Genomic DNA, 12,216 nt, shown 5'->3' with positions numbered 1-12,216 from the left:
TTCAATTCCCTCTAATATCCCACGCTGAAGCTTTATTTATCTAATTTATCTCGATCTATCTCGTCTCATAAACATATACCGCTTGGTTGTATTAGACCGCTTGTTCTCGGTTTTATAATTCAAAGAAATGAGATGGGGGCCAAGTGATAGAGACCATGGGAGAGAGGGTGAAGGGAGATGGAGGGAAGTAGGGAGAAGGAAGAAAATAGACTCGGGCTATCATTTAGCTGAGATATCGCCTAGGCGGTAATTGTCCATAAGTATATTCTCTCCAGCTAACTGCTATCCGTACAAATCTTTCCATCGCTTCTCGTTCTTTGTCCCATCCTTGACGAAGAATGAGCGAGCTCCCTTAAAAATATGGAGATACGAAAAAAATGTCTGAACTCGGAAAAATATATCGTAAATCTCTCCGCGCAGCGTTCCCCTAAGGTTGTGTGGTGGGCCTCTCTTCTTCTCAGAGGCTCCCTTGGCAGATGAAATGCGTGCCGCCATGTTCGTTGGGTGATGGAATCGAACAGGTTGGCCGCTGGTCGATCGAATCAAGGGCATTCTTGCGAGACGCTCGATAAAAACAAATGAGTGAAGGCCTGTATCCACGAGCTGTGACGGATAATCAACGTCTTCGCTTGAAATCGCGGTGGCAAATTCTTTCCAAGAAGCGGACATTGATATTGAAAGTATAGCCGCGGCAGGTTGAACATGTACCTTTTTCACTGCCGATATGGTTCTTTTTGCCCAGTATGGAGGGAATGGAGGGATTCCTTGAAACAGTGAGTGAACACGGTAGTGGAGAGGGAGGGAGATAATCATCGCGAAGACAATTGTTGTACAGGATTACCGGATGGCCGCCACAGGTGGTCGTCGCAAATATTTTCTCCGTGTGAATATGATCTAAGCGGGCAAATATTAGTTTTACCACATCTATACAATAAAGTTCAAAAACAGTTTTTTTTAACCATTAAGTCAAGGATTGGATTAAAGTCAGCCGCTAATAAAAGGTATTATCCTATCGCTGTAAACTTGACTACTTTTCCTTTGTTCCTCGGAATTAGTGTTTACATTGATTGCTATGATATTATAACTCTACTTCACCCCGAAAAACTGTATTATTAATCTCAAGTTGTTGTTTTCTTATTGATTAGATATATTTTGATAAAATGACACATTTTATTTTAATAATTAGTAATTCCTATATTTTAGTATTCCATTATTTTATGCTTACTATTTGAATTGATTTTAATATTACCATCAAATACCCGTTGAAAAAAATTAATGCTCCATTTCGCTTGACATCTTTCTCACAAATTTCTTATGATATGACTTCCTCTGAGAAAAAGGTCATGAACTCGGTGGCCCTTGAATTGCCTGAGATCCAAGTCCGATTTTCTTCGTTATTCCAGAGATTTACTGATATGTGCTGTAACTTTGGTCTCCCCAAAAGAATTTGGACTGATGCATTACACCGGACGTCATAATTTGTCAGTCTTAGAGAGTCTTTCTGTTGAGATTGGAACCAAACAAATATCTCTTTAGGTTAGTCAGAATTTTGAGCAGAAAGATTTGAGCTGTATTTTACTATTCACGTAGATATCTAGCAACCCGCTCAAAATTACAATATCATATTCTTCCCCCCCGCTTCTAAACAAGGAAATGGAGCCTAGATTCCTTTTCTTGCCTCGTGGTGTAGTGAATTGGGCCTCATGCCTTTATGATTTTATCCAGTTCTTCGTGATAATCCATAGGTAATAAAATTCTTTTGGTTTTGGAACGAAGGGAGAATTCTCAAGACAGAAAGCGAAGGAAAGAAATTCGATGACCAGCCAGTATCCGCGTGGCTATGCATTTATTTCTTTATGCAACCTAATGGTCGTCCAGCCTAAAGTATTTCTCGTCTGGTAGCAATTTAGGACACCAAGAGAGATTTCCAAATTTAAATTCAGTCTCCAGCAAGTGAATAGTAAATAATCCCACCGATCTTCAATAATAGCTCGATTATATACGGCTACACGAAAATTCCCGGTTGATATGGCTTGTTGCAGAGGGTAGGTAGAGAGATTTTTTGTCGAAATACCTAGAGACCGGGACCCTGATATATCGCTATAATGCATTTATTTAGAAACTGGAAGTTAAATTTAAAAACTCCCTTACGAAACTATCTCAGGTATAAGCTACTGCCAACATAATGATAATCATGCAGATGAATAGGTGTTGTCTACTAGTATTACAGACCAATATGGTGGACTGCTGATTTACATTAGAATGGCAAGGTGTTGCCAGCAGAAGAGACAATATTAATGCATGCATTCTAGTATATGACGTGATGCATCGTTAAGCCAATTGAATTTGTTCTACTGCTTATCTCAATCTTTTTCTCCATTTTTAGATCTCATTTGCAATGAAAGCATTCTCAATTACCATAACCAATGCAGGAGACGAATATTTGTTTCCGGGAACTACCTTTTTACTTAATGCATATAAATCGAAAATTATGCCTTCATTTCATGCATGATAGTCTTTTTTGCATTATGGCGTTGTTTTAAGAGCTCAAAGGAAATGCTAAATATCTTCTCCTGACTAAGGTACTTCGTAGGTCTCTTTGAATGAGAAAGGGTCGCCACTTAGGGATTATGAATGGCTCGTTGCAAAATTGGTTTAAATTGCAAATTCGTATTGTCTTGAGCTCTAGAAACTCAATTTTAAACGTATTGTGTTAGGGTAGAGAATGCCTGTCGACAATTGCGCGCGACGAAGGAGCAGATTTAAGTAACAACAGAGCCCTCACGTAGAGTGTATCGCATCATCCATGAGAAGTTACAACGGCTAGTTATCCAAGCCCATAGAAAGACGGAAACCGTGAAATTACTCTTGGGTTTCAAATAATTCTTTTACCGCTTCTGAATCCGTAATGGCGGTGGCAACGATGGAAAGTTATTACTGCCGCGGATAATTCAATGCCAAGTATTTTCTGTGAATATCAATTATTTTTCGTTGAGAAATTTCCGTTTTAAAGCTGGCGGCCGAGCAAAGACTCTAGGGGAGGAGCATGACCGACCGTGCTAAAATTAAGGAGCATTTCGAGCCATAACTTATGTCTACAGCGGGAGAGAACGAAACCTGATTTCGTGCTTGAGTAAACCTCTATATTGACATGCCGGAAAAAAGCTAATTTTATGGGATACAAACATTGATTTTATTTTACTTTAACTCAGCTGCTCCTGCATGCCTCCAGTTTACCAATTTTTATTAGTTTTTTGAAGATTTTACGCTGCGAACGTGTCAAACGTGAGCTGAAGCCTTAATCGTGAGAAGCACTCAGTAATAGGGTAGTTTCCTTCATCAAAGAAAACGAAAGGCATTGATTGCGATTCGTTACCCACCATTAGTGTATCCATAATGATAATACACAAATTATTTGGTTTTTGAAATACCGGTTTAGACGAATGGCAAAGGGTCAAATTTTATCCTCATTTGAAAAAGGCCAGATTGGCGCCCATGCGATTCCACTCCACGTGACGTCACAGGGACCTAGTTTTTACACGAGAGGATAGGAGTTTTACATCGTCTGAGGTTACCAATGCATGCATGAGGCACAGAGCTCAGGGAAACATGTCTTAATAATCACCTATTAAAACTGGCTAAGGTCGGAAAGTTTTCTTCGTTTGATAAGGTATTAATAAACCTTTTTTAAGCCAAGCGCTACCAGCCAGCAAGGTACTCAGCTACCCGCTAGCATCCTGCGTCCTATCAGCGCTCAGAGCCTCGATCAAGGTCACCTCATAAGGCGGGAGGGGGAACCAGAAATGCGTCGCACGGACTTTTTGCCATCATTCCTACTTACGCGTCGCGTTTTCGCGCGCTTGAAATTTTTCACTTTTCATTTAATCGCGAAAAATAGGTATCGTCATTGAAAAATCTAAAAGCGTATTATACGTACTCCAGGAGTAATAACCTTTCGATTTAGGCAATAAAAAAATAATAGGAAACCACCCTATTGCTCTTTTGAGTATCAGAAATCTCTTTTTACTGTTCCGTGTCTTTGAGATTGCTTTCGATGTTGGTTAAAAAGTTTTCTAAATTTCTGTCTCAGCTTTGTCCCCACTGATAACAAATGCTGATTTAGCATTAATTTCTTCTTTATTTGGAGTACCTAGAAAACGGGTCCAACAACCAGAATTTTCGATGAGTGTCAAAACATCTCTAGGGGTTTGATTCCCTAGAATACCCTTGCTCCCAAGTTGCATAAAATCTTTTTAATATCGTAGACGGAGACATGACATTTTTCATTGTATCCATTTAACGATGCTTCCAGATCCATTAACTTCATTGGTGTTACAAAACTATCCAAGAAGTAATAGAAAATTTCTTCCCATGTTTGCTTGGTCTTCTTTTGTATTAGAATAAAACAAAAGAAGTCCATGCCATGGAATTTGATGTTCGCAATAATTTGTATAATTATTAAGGAAATATCTGAGGAGGAGAGATATTGTGATATGGTAAAGTTGTTGTTCCGCCGTTCAAAAATGTCTTCCTCTTACATTACACGTTTCAATGTGTCGGCTTTATCATCAGTACGAAACGGGGGTTTTCAGTCACACTTTTATAGATCCAATTTTTTTATCTACAAATACCAAAGGTAGTTTTTTCATAACAAATCCAAAAATTGTCCACCAATGTTTCAAATTCTTGGAATTTTTGTTGTTTATTCAACATAACTATTAAAATTCATGGCACTTGAGTGGCGCCATGAAAATGGATTTTCCCTGAAAAATCAATTATTTTTCATTGTCATGCTACACAAGCATGACCTTTTCAAACGTTGGCAGGGAATCAAAGTATTTATTTTAAAGTCATTCCTTAGAATGCTGCCGCTAAGGAATTGAAACCACGGTTTCCCGTGATAATAAGGCCGGAGCTTTGGAACGTGTAGAATTAAAAGAAAAATTGTTTCCATCATCGAGGACTTTATCAGAAAAGTTTAGGGGGGATGGGCTCATGTGGTTAGGTGTCATGTTTCGGGGGGGGGGGGGTTCACTAGGAAGGAATGTATTTGAGACCGCCTATCTCAAGCATTTCCGGGGGATTTTGACTCCTAGAATCCCCACGATCGCAACAACCTCGTAAGATACTTAGTTGTATAATTTTTTTAAATATCGAAGCTTCGGACTTCCAAAATCAAACAATCATCAATGTGCGAGGTGACCAAGAGGAGGTAACTGGCTCCCTACCTGGAATGCGTGAAATTCCTACGCCTGTTGCTAAATGCGGGGTGAGCTCTTCCCTCACCTACCTATACAACCTTCGAGTTGAGTCACCGATTGAGTGAGTGAGTGAGTTAGACAACAAAATATTTTTAATACCGCAGGCGGACACATGACATTTTTCATTGTATCCATTTAACGATGCTTCCAGATCCATTAACTTCATTGGTGTTACAAAACTATCCAACAAGTAATAGAAAGTTTCTTCTTCCCATGTCTTCTTTTGTATTAGAATAAAATAAAAAAAGTCCGTGCCATGGAATTTAATTTTCGCAATAATTTTTAAAATTATCGAGGAAATATCTGAGGAGGCGAGATATTGTGATATAGCTACATACATTTCATAGTAAAATTGTTGTGCCACTGTTCAAAAATGTCTTCCTCTTACATTGCACGTTTCAATGTATCGGCTTTATCATCAATACGCCTGTTGCTAAATGCGGGGTGAGCTCTTCCCTCACCTACCTATTCAACCTTCGGGTTGAATCACCGATAGAGTGAGTGATCGAAGATGGCGAATGAGAGGCTCGGAAAAATCTCCAGTTGCATCCTCCGACCATAACAACCGGAATATGGATTGCTAGGTGGGCGCTTGGAATGTTACCGTGGACGACGAAACGGAGGTGCCACGCAACCCAAGCCACGCCCACCGCGGACGACGCATCCTGCCTTCCCCCTTCGCCCTGCGCCGCCGCAGTTATGCACACCCGGCCGTTTCGCGATCCAACGGAGGAGGGAGAATTCCGTGGCGGGAGGGACCTCCCCCTCCCATAGGGCCACTAATCCCCCATCTCCCCTCATCCCTCTCAGCCTTGCGACTGTGGGGGGATGGGAGACACCCAGCGGTTCCACACATACGCTCGACACAGGGCCCAGCGAGGGGTCCATCACCATTGCCCTCCAATTAAAAAAATGACGCACGAGGGGCGTAATTGATTAGGGAGGGATATCTGTGGGGGGATTTATCCCTCCCGGCCGCCTCCGTGCGCCATCGCGGGGGCTCACGGGTGGGGACAACGCGCGGATGGTGGTTGGAGGAGCGGCTCTGACCCGTCCCTCATTAATGAAGTCCGAGTGGTGGTTAGCTCCGTTTCTCTCCTTCCCTATTACTCCTTCCCACTCTCCAGACCTCCTCTGGCTTCCCCTCGTCGTACTACTCTCCTTTCGCATACCACGTCTCCTCACAGTTCTAGCTGACTCGATATCACTGTCTCATTGCCCGAATATCGAATCGGAGAACGAATTTTCTGATACGAAATAAGATCACACGCCTTACTTTATGAGACAACTGCGTGCTCATCAAAATTTATTAAGGAATTTGTTAAGGCGTCCATATGGTATTTTTTTAGGACGGTAGATATATCTTGGATTTAAAAGCAATGTATTGAGGGATGGGAATTCAAAATGTAATCCGACTGCCTTAGTTTCAGTGATAAAATCCTCACTTTAATTCGTCTTAGAGACTTTAAAAACAATACTTTAACCAAGTGTAACTTGGAAGTTAAGTACAGTTTCTCTAGCGTCCATATGCTTTTCGTTTAAATGATACGCCAATAATGCGACTACTATTATGATCATTCACTCCCGAATATTTCAATATCAAAAGCATAGTGTAATGAAATGACAGCCTTGCCCTGACCCTTGCAAATAGCTATTTTACGTCCTTAAGTATATTCTTATTTTATCGACAATACCATAAGTTCTCTATTAAAAACAAGCAAGCTCATGCCCTCATTTTAGGCTTTAACTCAATAATCCCTATCGAAGAGAATTTTTACTGTGCAAAAACATCTCATCACCTGCAAAAGAAACATTTCCCCCCTCCCCGAGATCCATTCCTTCGACTCCATCTCGAATGACGGAATATCCTACTCCGAACCACATTCGAACACTCATGCGGAGTTTAAAGCTCGGATCGGGACGGATGCGCTCATGGGGTACCTGCGTGCAAATATTCGTGAGGATAGGAACACGGATTTGTACACACAGCCTTGTCTCTCTCTCTCTCTCACTCCTTGGGACTGCGCGGATGGACACCCGGACATGGATTGGAGGCGAGGGCGGTCGTGCGACGTCCCAGTCTGGATGAAGAGAGGATTCGAGGGAGGAGGAGGAGGAGGTGGGGAGGAAGGAGAAGGGTTGGCGGAGGTTAAGGGAACGGCTGTGGAGGGTGGGAGGGGTCGAGACGGGAGAGAAGTTGCAGGACCGAGCATAGGCCTCCTGTGAGGACCACTACATTTGCATCCCCCCTCTCTCTCTCTCTCTCTCTCTCTATTGATTAACGGCCCACTATCTACGACACCCGTGGTGTGATTTACACGACAGACTCTCTCTCCTCTCCGGGGGAGGAGGACGGAGAATGAGAGTCGTGGTGGGGGGGGGGGGGGTGAGGGGTGTCGAGTAGGGGGAGGATGTCGTTGGATGCGGAGGTGGAACGGAGGTAGCGAAGTTGGGTCCGCGTGTACGTGGTTGTGTGTGGGGCGAAGGAAATGGATACATTTAAGCGTTGTATGTGTTTGTGGTCACTGCGAGTTTGTGTTTGCGGTATTAAGACTGAATCAAACCATTATTTGGTCATACCAAAATCAAAGGATGCTAGCGAGTCCAGGATTTCTAGAGCGAAACCCAGACTGCTCAAATATGATTTTGATCTTTCCTGGAGCATGATACTGGTGAAATCTTCTCTGGTTTTCCACCGGGTGAGCTTCTTGTACGCCGGTGTTTCGATGGCTGCTTCTGCTATCATCCTCGTCATGTCCTGAGGAAGATGGCAGTGGCAGCCATCGAAACGTCGGCAAACAAGTAATCCAACCGGTGGAAAACCCGATAATATTTCACCAGTAGAGTGCTCAAATTTGTTTTTGTCTGAATCTCGGACGAAGAATGTGAAAAAAGACGCATCAGCTTCTGCGCACGGGCGGAGATTAAAATGGGAAAAACGTTGATCATGCGATGGAACTGAGTTTTTGCCTGAACCACCCAATCATTGAAAATTACGGATGGTATGTGTCTTTTTTGCATGCAATAGAATAAAAGTTTTGTTGATCGCAGTACGAAATGGAAATTTGATGTAATCAAGATTACATGGAAATGAAATTAATACACGCGTCAATTCCAAGAAACCTCTATTTTATGGATGGCAAAGGTGATTCCAACGATCCAACTAGTTAACATCATTGGTAAACGGCTACTAGATGCTATTGGGAGAAAAAAATGAAAACTATGGCGACAACAATGATGAAAACTAAATTATGATGTTAGCGATGATGGGATTATCAGTATGCTAGCTCTATGATCACGCGGTACTGGAAATTCACTTCTTGCCAGTATGCTCGTTAGCATTCTTGGTTTCTCGGATTTATCTTGTGATTCAGGCCATAGGAAGGATGGTTTCTTAAGAGATTGATTGCGTTGGATTTTGTTGGTTTTGTGGGTGAAAAATAAAGGGGTGCGGTAGACGGTCAGTACCCTTTCTATCTTTTCCTATCCATCTGCAGTTTTTTCGTCATTCTTTTGCTACTACCCATCTTTTCCTATCTGCCTGCTATATTTTTTTCGTCCCCTCTTCCCTACCTAAGTACCCTCACGAGAAATTCTTCAGATCTCTTCCCCCTTCCATAACCAACCTACCCCCTTCCTCCGGCATGCACACTGGTACACACACTGTGTCACACACCCAAACACGACGCTGTCCACCTCACAACCACGCACGTACCTATATGAATTCCTCCTTCCAAGCCCAAGTGTCCTGATCCCCTCTCTCCTCCAACCCCTTCCCATCATCTCACCCAGTTAAACCAACCACGGTGGATACCCCTCCGCAAGGACTGGGTTCGCGGGATAGGCTCGGGTCGCTTATCTTGCCATTTTTAGATGTGCCGCCGCCGCAACCCCTCTCTTGTTTTTTTTATCGCGAAGGGAAAAAGAGAGGCCATCTTATCCTGTTTGTCTCAATAGGACGTGAAAGTTTGGGTCGGGGGTTGGGTTTGGGGATCAGTGGCGGATTGGATGCCGGCAAGTGTCGGACGATGGATGGTGGTGGAGATTCGAATCCGCGGGAAATCGTGACAAGCGGCTGTGCCTGATGGGAAGTAGGGGAATATTCACAGCGACAGTGTTGTTTTGACTAGAAACCTTAGAGACCTTCCGAGAGCGGGATGAAACTTTTTGGCGCGAAGATTTGAATAACAAGATTCAGATTCAGTTGAGAGGCCTTGATATGGTGGCATCGGCGCAAAGAGGGCTGCCATTTGGAGAGAACGTGCATACTCTCAGTATTATTTGAAGAGGTTACTTTACTATGGCTTCCAAATCATCTTTTATTTAGTTCACGGCTGTGCCAGTACCATGCTTTCCCCCCATTTCCTCTAGGTTGTGCAAAAGACACGGCTAAAGAGTTAAAAATAGCAAAAAAAACTTCAATTCCTGAAATCTTCTCGCCAAATTCCCGCCTCGGAAGGCAGGAAAGAATATTTATATTATACTTTTCTTACTTAATTGCACATATATTTTAATTTTTGGTGGCGTAAGGGCATTTCTGATTCTTTTATCAAATTTCGGAAGAAAAAAACCTCCTCATAGCTTATGCTTCGAGCGAAAAGATTATTGTTTACTCAGAGGCTGAAATCCTGCGAAATTTTGACCCGGTCTGCGGATGCCTTAGTGATATCCCTCCAAAATGCTTGTATGTATGCTATATAACATATGTTTAGCTGGGGTATTGGCGCAAATGAGCAACTGCAGGAATTATCGTTGGTATGGAATTCCTGAAATTCATTGGTGTCTACCTCTGCGACATTTTCTCCTTACCAGTAGGTCTCTTTTGCTATTTGCAAGGTCAAATTTTAAGGAAAGAATAGCCATGGAGTAATACGCGATCCATATTTGAGCGCGAGACCATTTCACCCAAGTCCAAAAATACGAAGCAACAACTACGTACCCGAATGAGAAAAGAGAATCATGATTACGGGGCATAAATTTGGATCCTGCGACTTCGACGGAGAGCCGGAGCGGTAAAATCTCCCGAGGTCAACATGGACGAAATTGCCCCTCGCCACGAAAAACCGCAATAGGCGAAAAAAGGAACGAGAGATGTCGGAAAATCTTTCGTCCCGGTTACTTCAAGGGCCATAAAAAAATCCCTCCGAGAAGACAAAGTGAGGACGCCCACCCCGCCCGGCGAGGAGTGGGATGGGGTGCGATAGGGATGAGGGATTATGGGAAGATTGAGGTACCTAGGACTTGGAGATATTAGCAATTCAGTATCGGGATGCGATGTTTTAAATCGATAATTGCGATAACGATAACTTATTTTGAAATGATAAATATCGTCTTAAAGGGCCCGATAAAAATACCGCAGCAAGATATCATGCTATATCATTAGATATGAAATCGCTTTCTGATAGAATATCACGATATATAACCCATGAAAACCTCGCCTCTAAATAAAATGACTCAATGTATCTTATATTGTATATTGATTGTTCGTTATGTCGTTGTCGGGTGATGATTCTGTATGGCTGAATTAAATATGCATCACGGTGATTTCTCTTGACATTTTTGTCGGGCATGATCTTTTTATTTGTGCCATCGGGTAGAAATTAGACGAATTTTATCGGGAAACCATGCATCACAAATGCTCAAAACTTAGAATCGATTTCCTTGTATATTTTATTAAGGTAGTCCTTTCCTGTATTTCTACATATCGTCCAGACCTAGAGGTAACCTCTACGTGTGAGATGGGTAAGGCCTTCTGCATCGCGGGTTATGCACTGGGAGAAGGTAGTGCTGGGGAAGGGGAGGTCGTCTTCTCTTTCCCCCGGACTGGGCGGCTTTAACCCCTCGTGAAGAGGGGTGAAGCATGGAGACGACGTAAAGGGTTCACGCGATCTTGGTTTATGGGCGGGGGCGGGTGGCTCTCTCTCTAGACGGAGAGGGATGGAGTCGGCGGGGGGGGGGGGGGGGGGGGCGGTGTGTTGTACCCGTCTTCGTGACATGCACACAGTTCGGGGCGTGACTCGCGCTGGAATGCGTGGGATCCGTTGCCACTTCAAAAAACTAGGACAGGATAGGTACCATATTCCTCAGGAGCATGTGGGCATATACATGCTCATTTCATTTATTTTTCTATATTACTCTTTAAGTGTCCTCCTTGAGAAATGGACTCGCGGGAATAAATGAAGTGAGCAATGAAATTTTTTTCGCAGGGTGAAAGTGAAGGGGAAGGTGAGGAGTAAGCCGGCCATTAGTGGGTGCACATGTAACTCGTTCGCCCTCCGCCACGGCGTCCTCCGCGGACGTCGTCTACCGGCAGAACCATCCATGTTCGCTTCCCCGAAGGGTGAATCCGGCCGTGCAGAATGGAGCAGCGAAATATGGATGCAAGGGAGGGAATCGTATTACCTCGACCGGGAAAGTATTTTGATGTCATGTTTCACGGACTTTTTATTTTTCACGGAATGAAATTCCTCGGAGATTTAAGTTTGTATGAAATGTCCGATGGGACGTTTGGGGCGATGTAGTAGGAGTTTTTCGTTTATTTTACGACCGTACTCTGAGTTATGCCCCCTCGTACACAATTTGTATTCATTGCATGAGAGCGATTCTTTTACCGTTCGTGATGCATAACTGGATATCCAATTTCCGAAAGCATTTTCCTTCTCAAACTGAGGAGGACTTTCAATAGCAGGTTGGTGTACCCCGTCGATTAAGCCGGTGGTCGAGTGCTTACTTCTATTTCGAAATATATCTACTGGTCTCTTCAGCAATTTTGAATCAGCCAGAATATTTATCTCTCGTAGCATGTTGAAGATTGTAAAGTGATAAATCTGAATGTTTAAAAAACAAATGAAAATCGTCGAACAAGCATAGGCAAAGGAGGTTCATCTTTCTTGTATCAGTATATGCATATTTTCCCTTGTCATTGTCTCACCTTGAATAATGAGATGATGCAGCT

At 43.0% G+C, this 12,216-nt stretch overlaps 1 protein-coding gene across 2 annotated transcripts in view; it reads right to left on the bottom strand.

Annotated features, from left to right (window-relative positions):
• LOC124153559 (extracellular serine/threonine protein kinase four-jointed) overlaps positions 1-12,216 on the bottom strand; it is a 322,305-nt gene that overhangs the window by 63,909 nt on the left and 246,180 nt on the right. The gene's annotated exons all lie outside the window — the stretch shown is intronic.

The sequence above is a fragment of the Ischnura elegans genome, chromosome 2 (genome assembly GCF_921293095.1).
Source record: "Ischnura elegans chromosome 2, ioIscEleg1.1, whole genome shotgun sequence".
Taxonomy (NCBI): Eukaryota; Metazoa; Arthropoda; class Insecta; order Odonata; family Coenagrionidae; genus Ischnura; species Ischnura elegans.
Note: the sequence above shows the minus strand (reverse complement) of the source record. Positions and strands in the feature narration are given on the sequence as shown.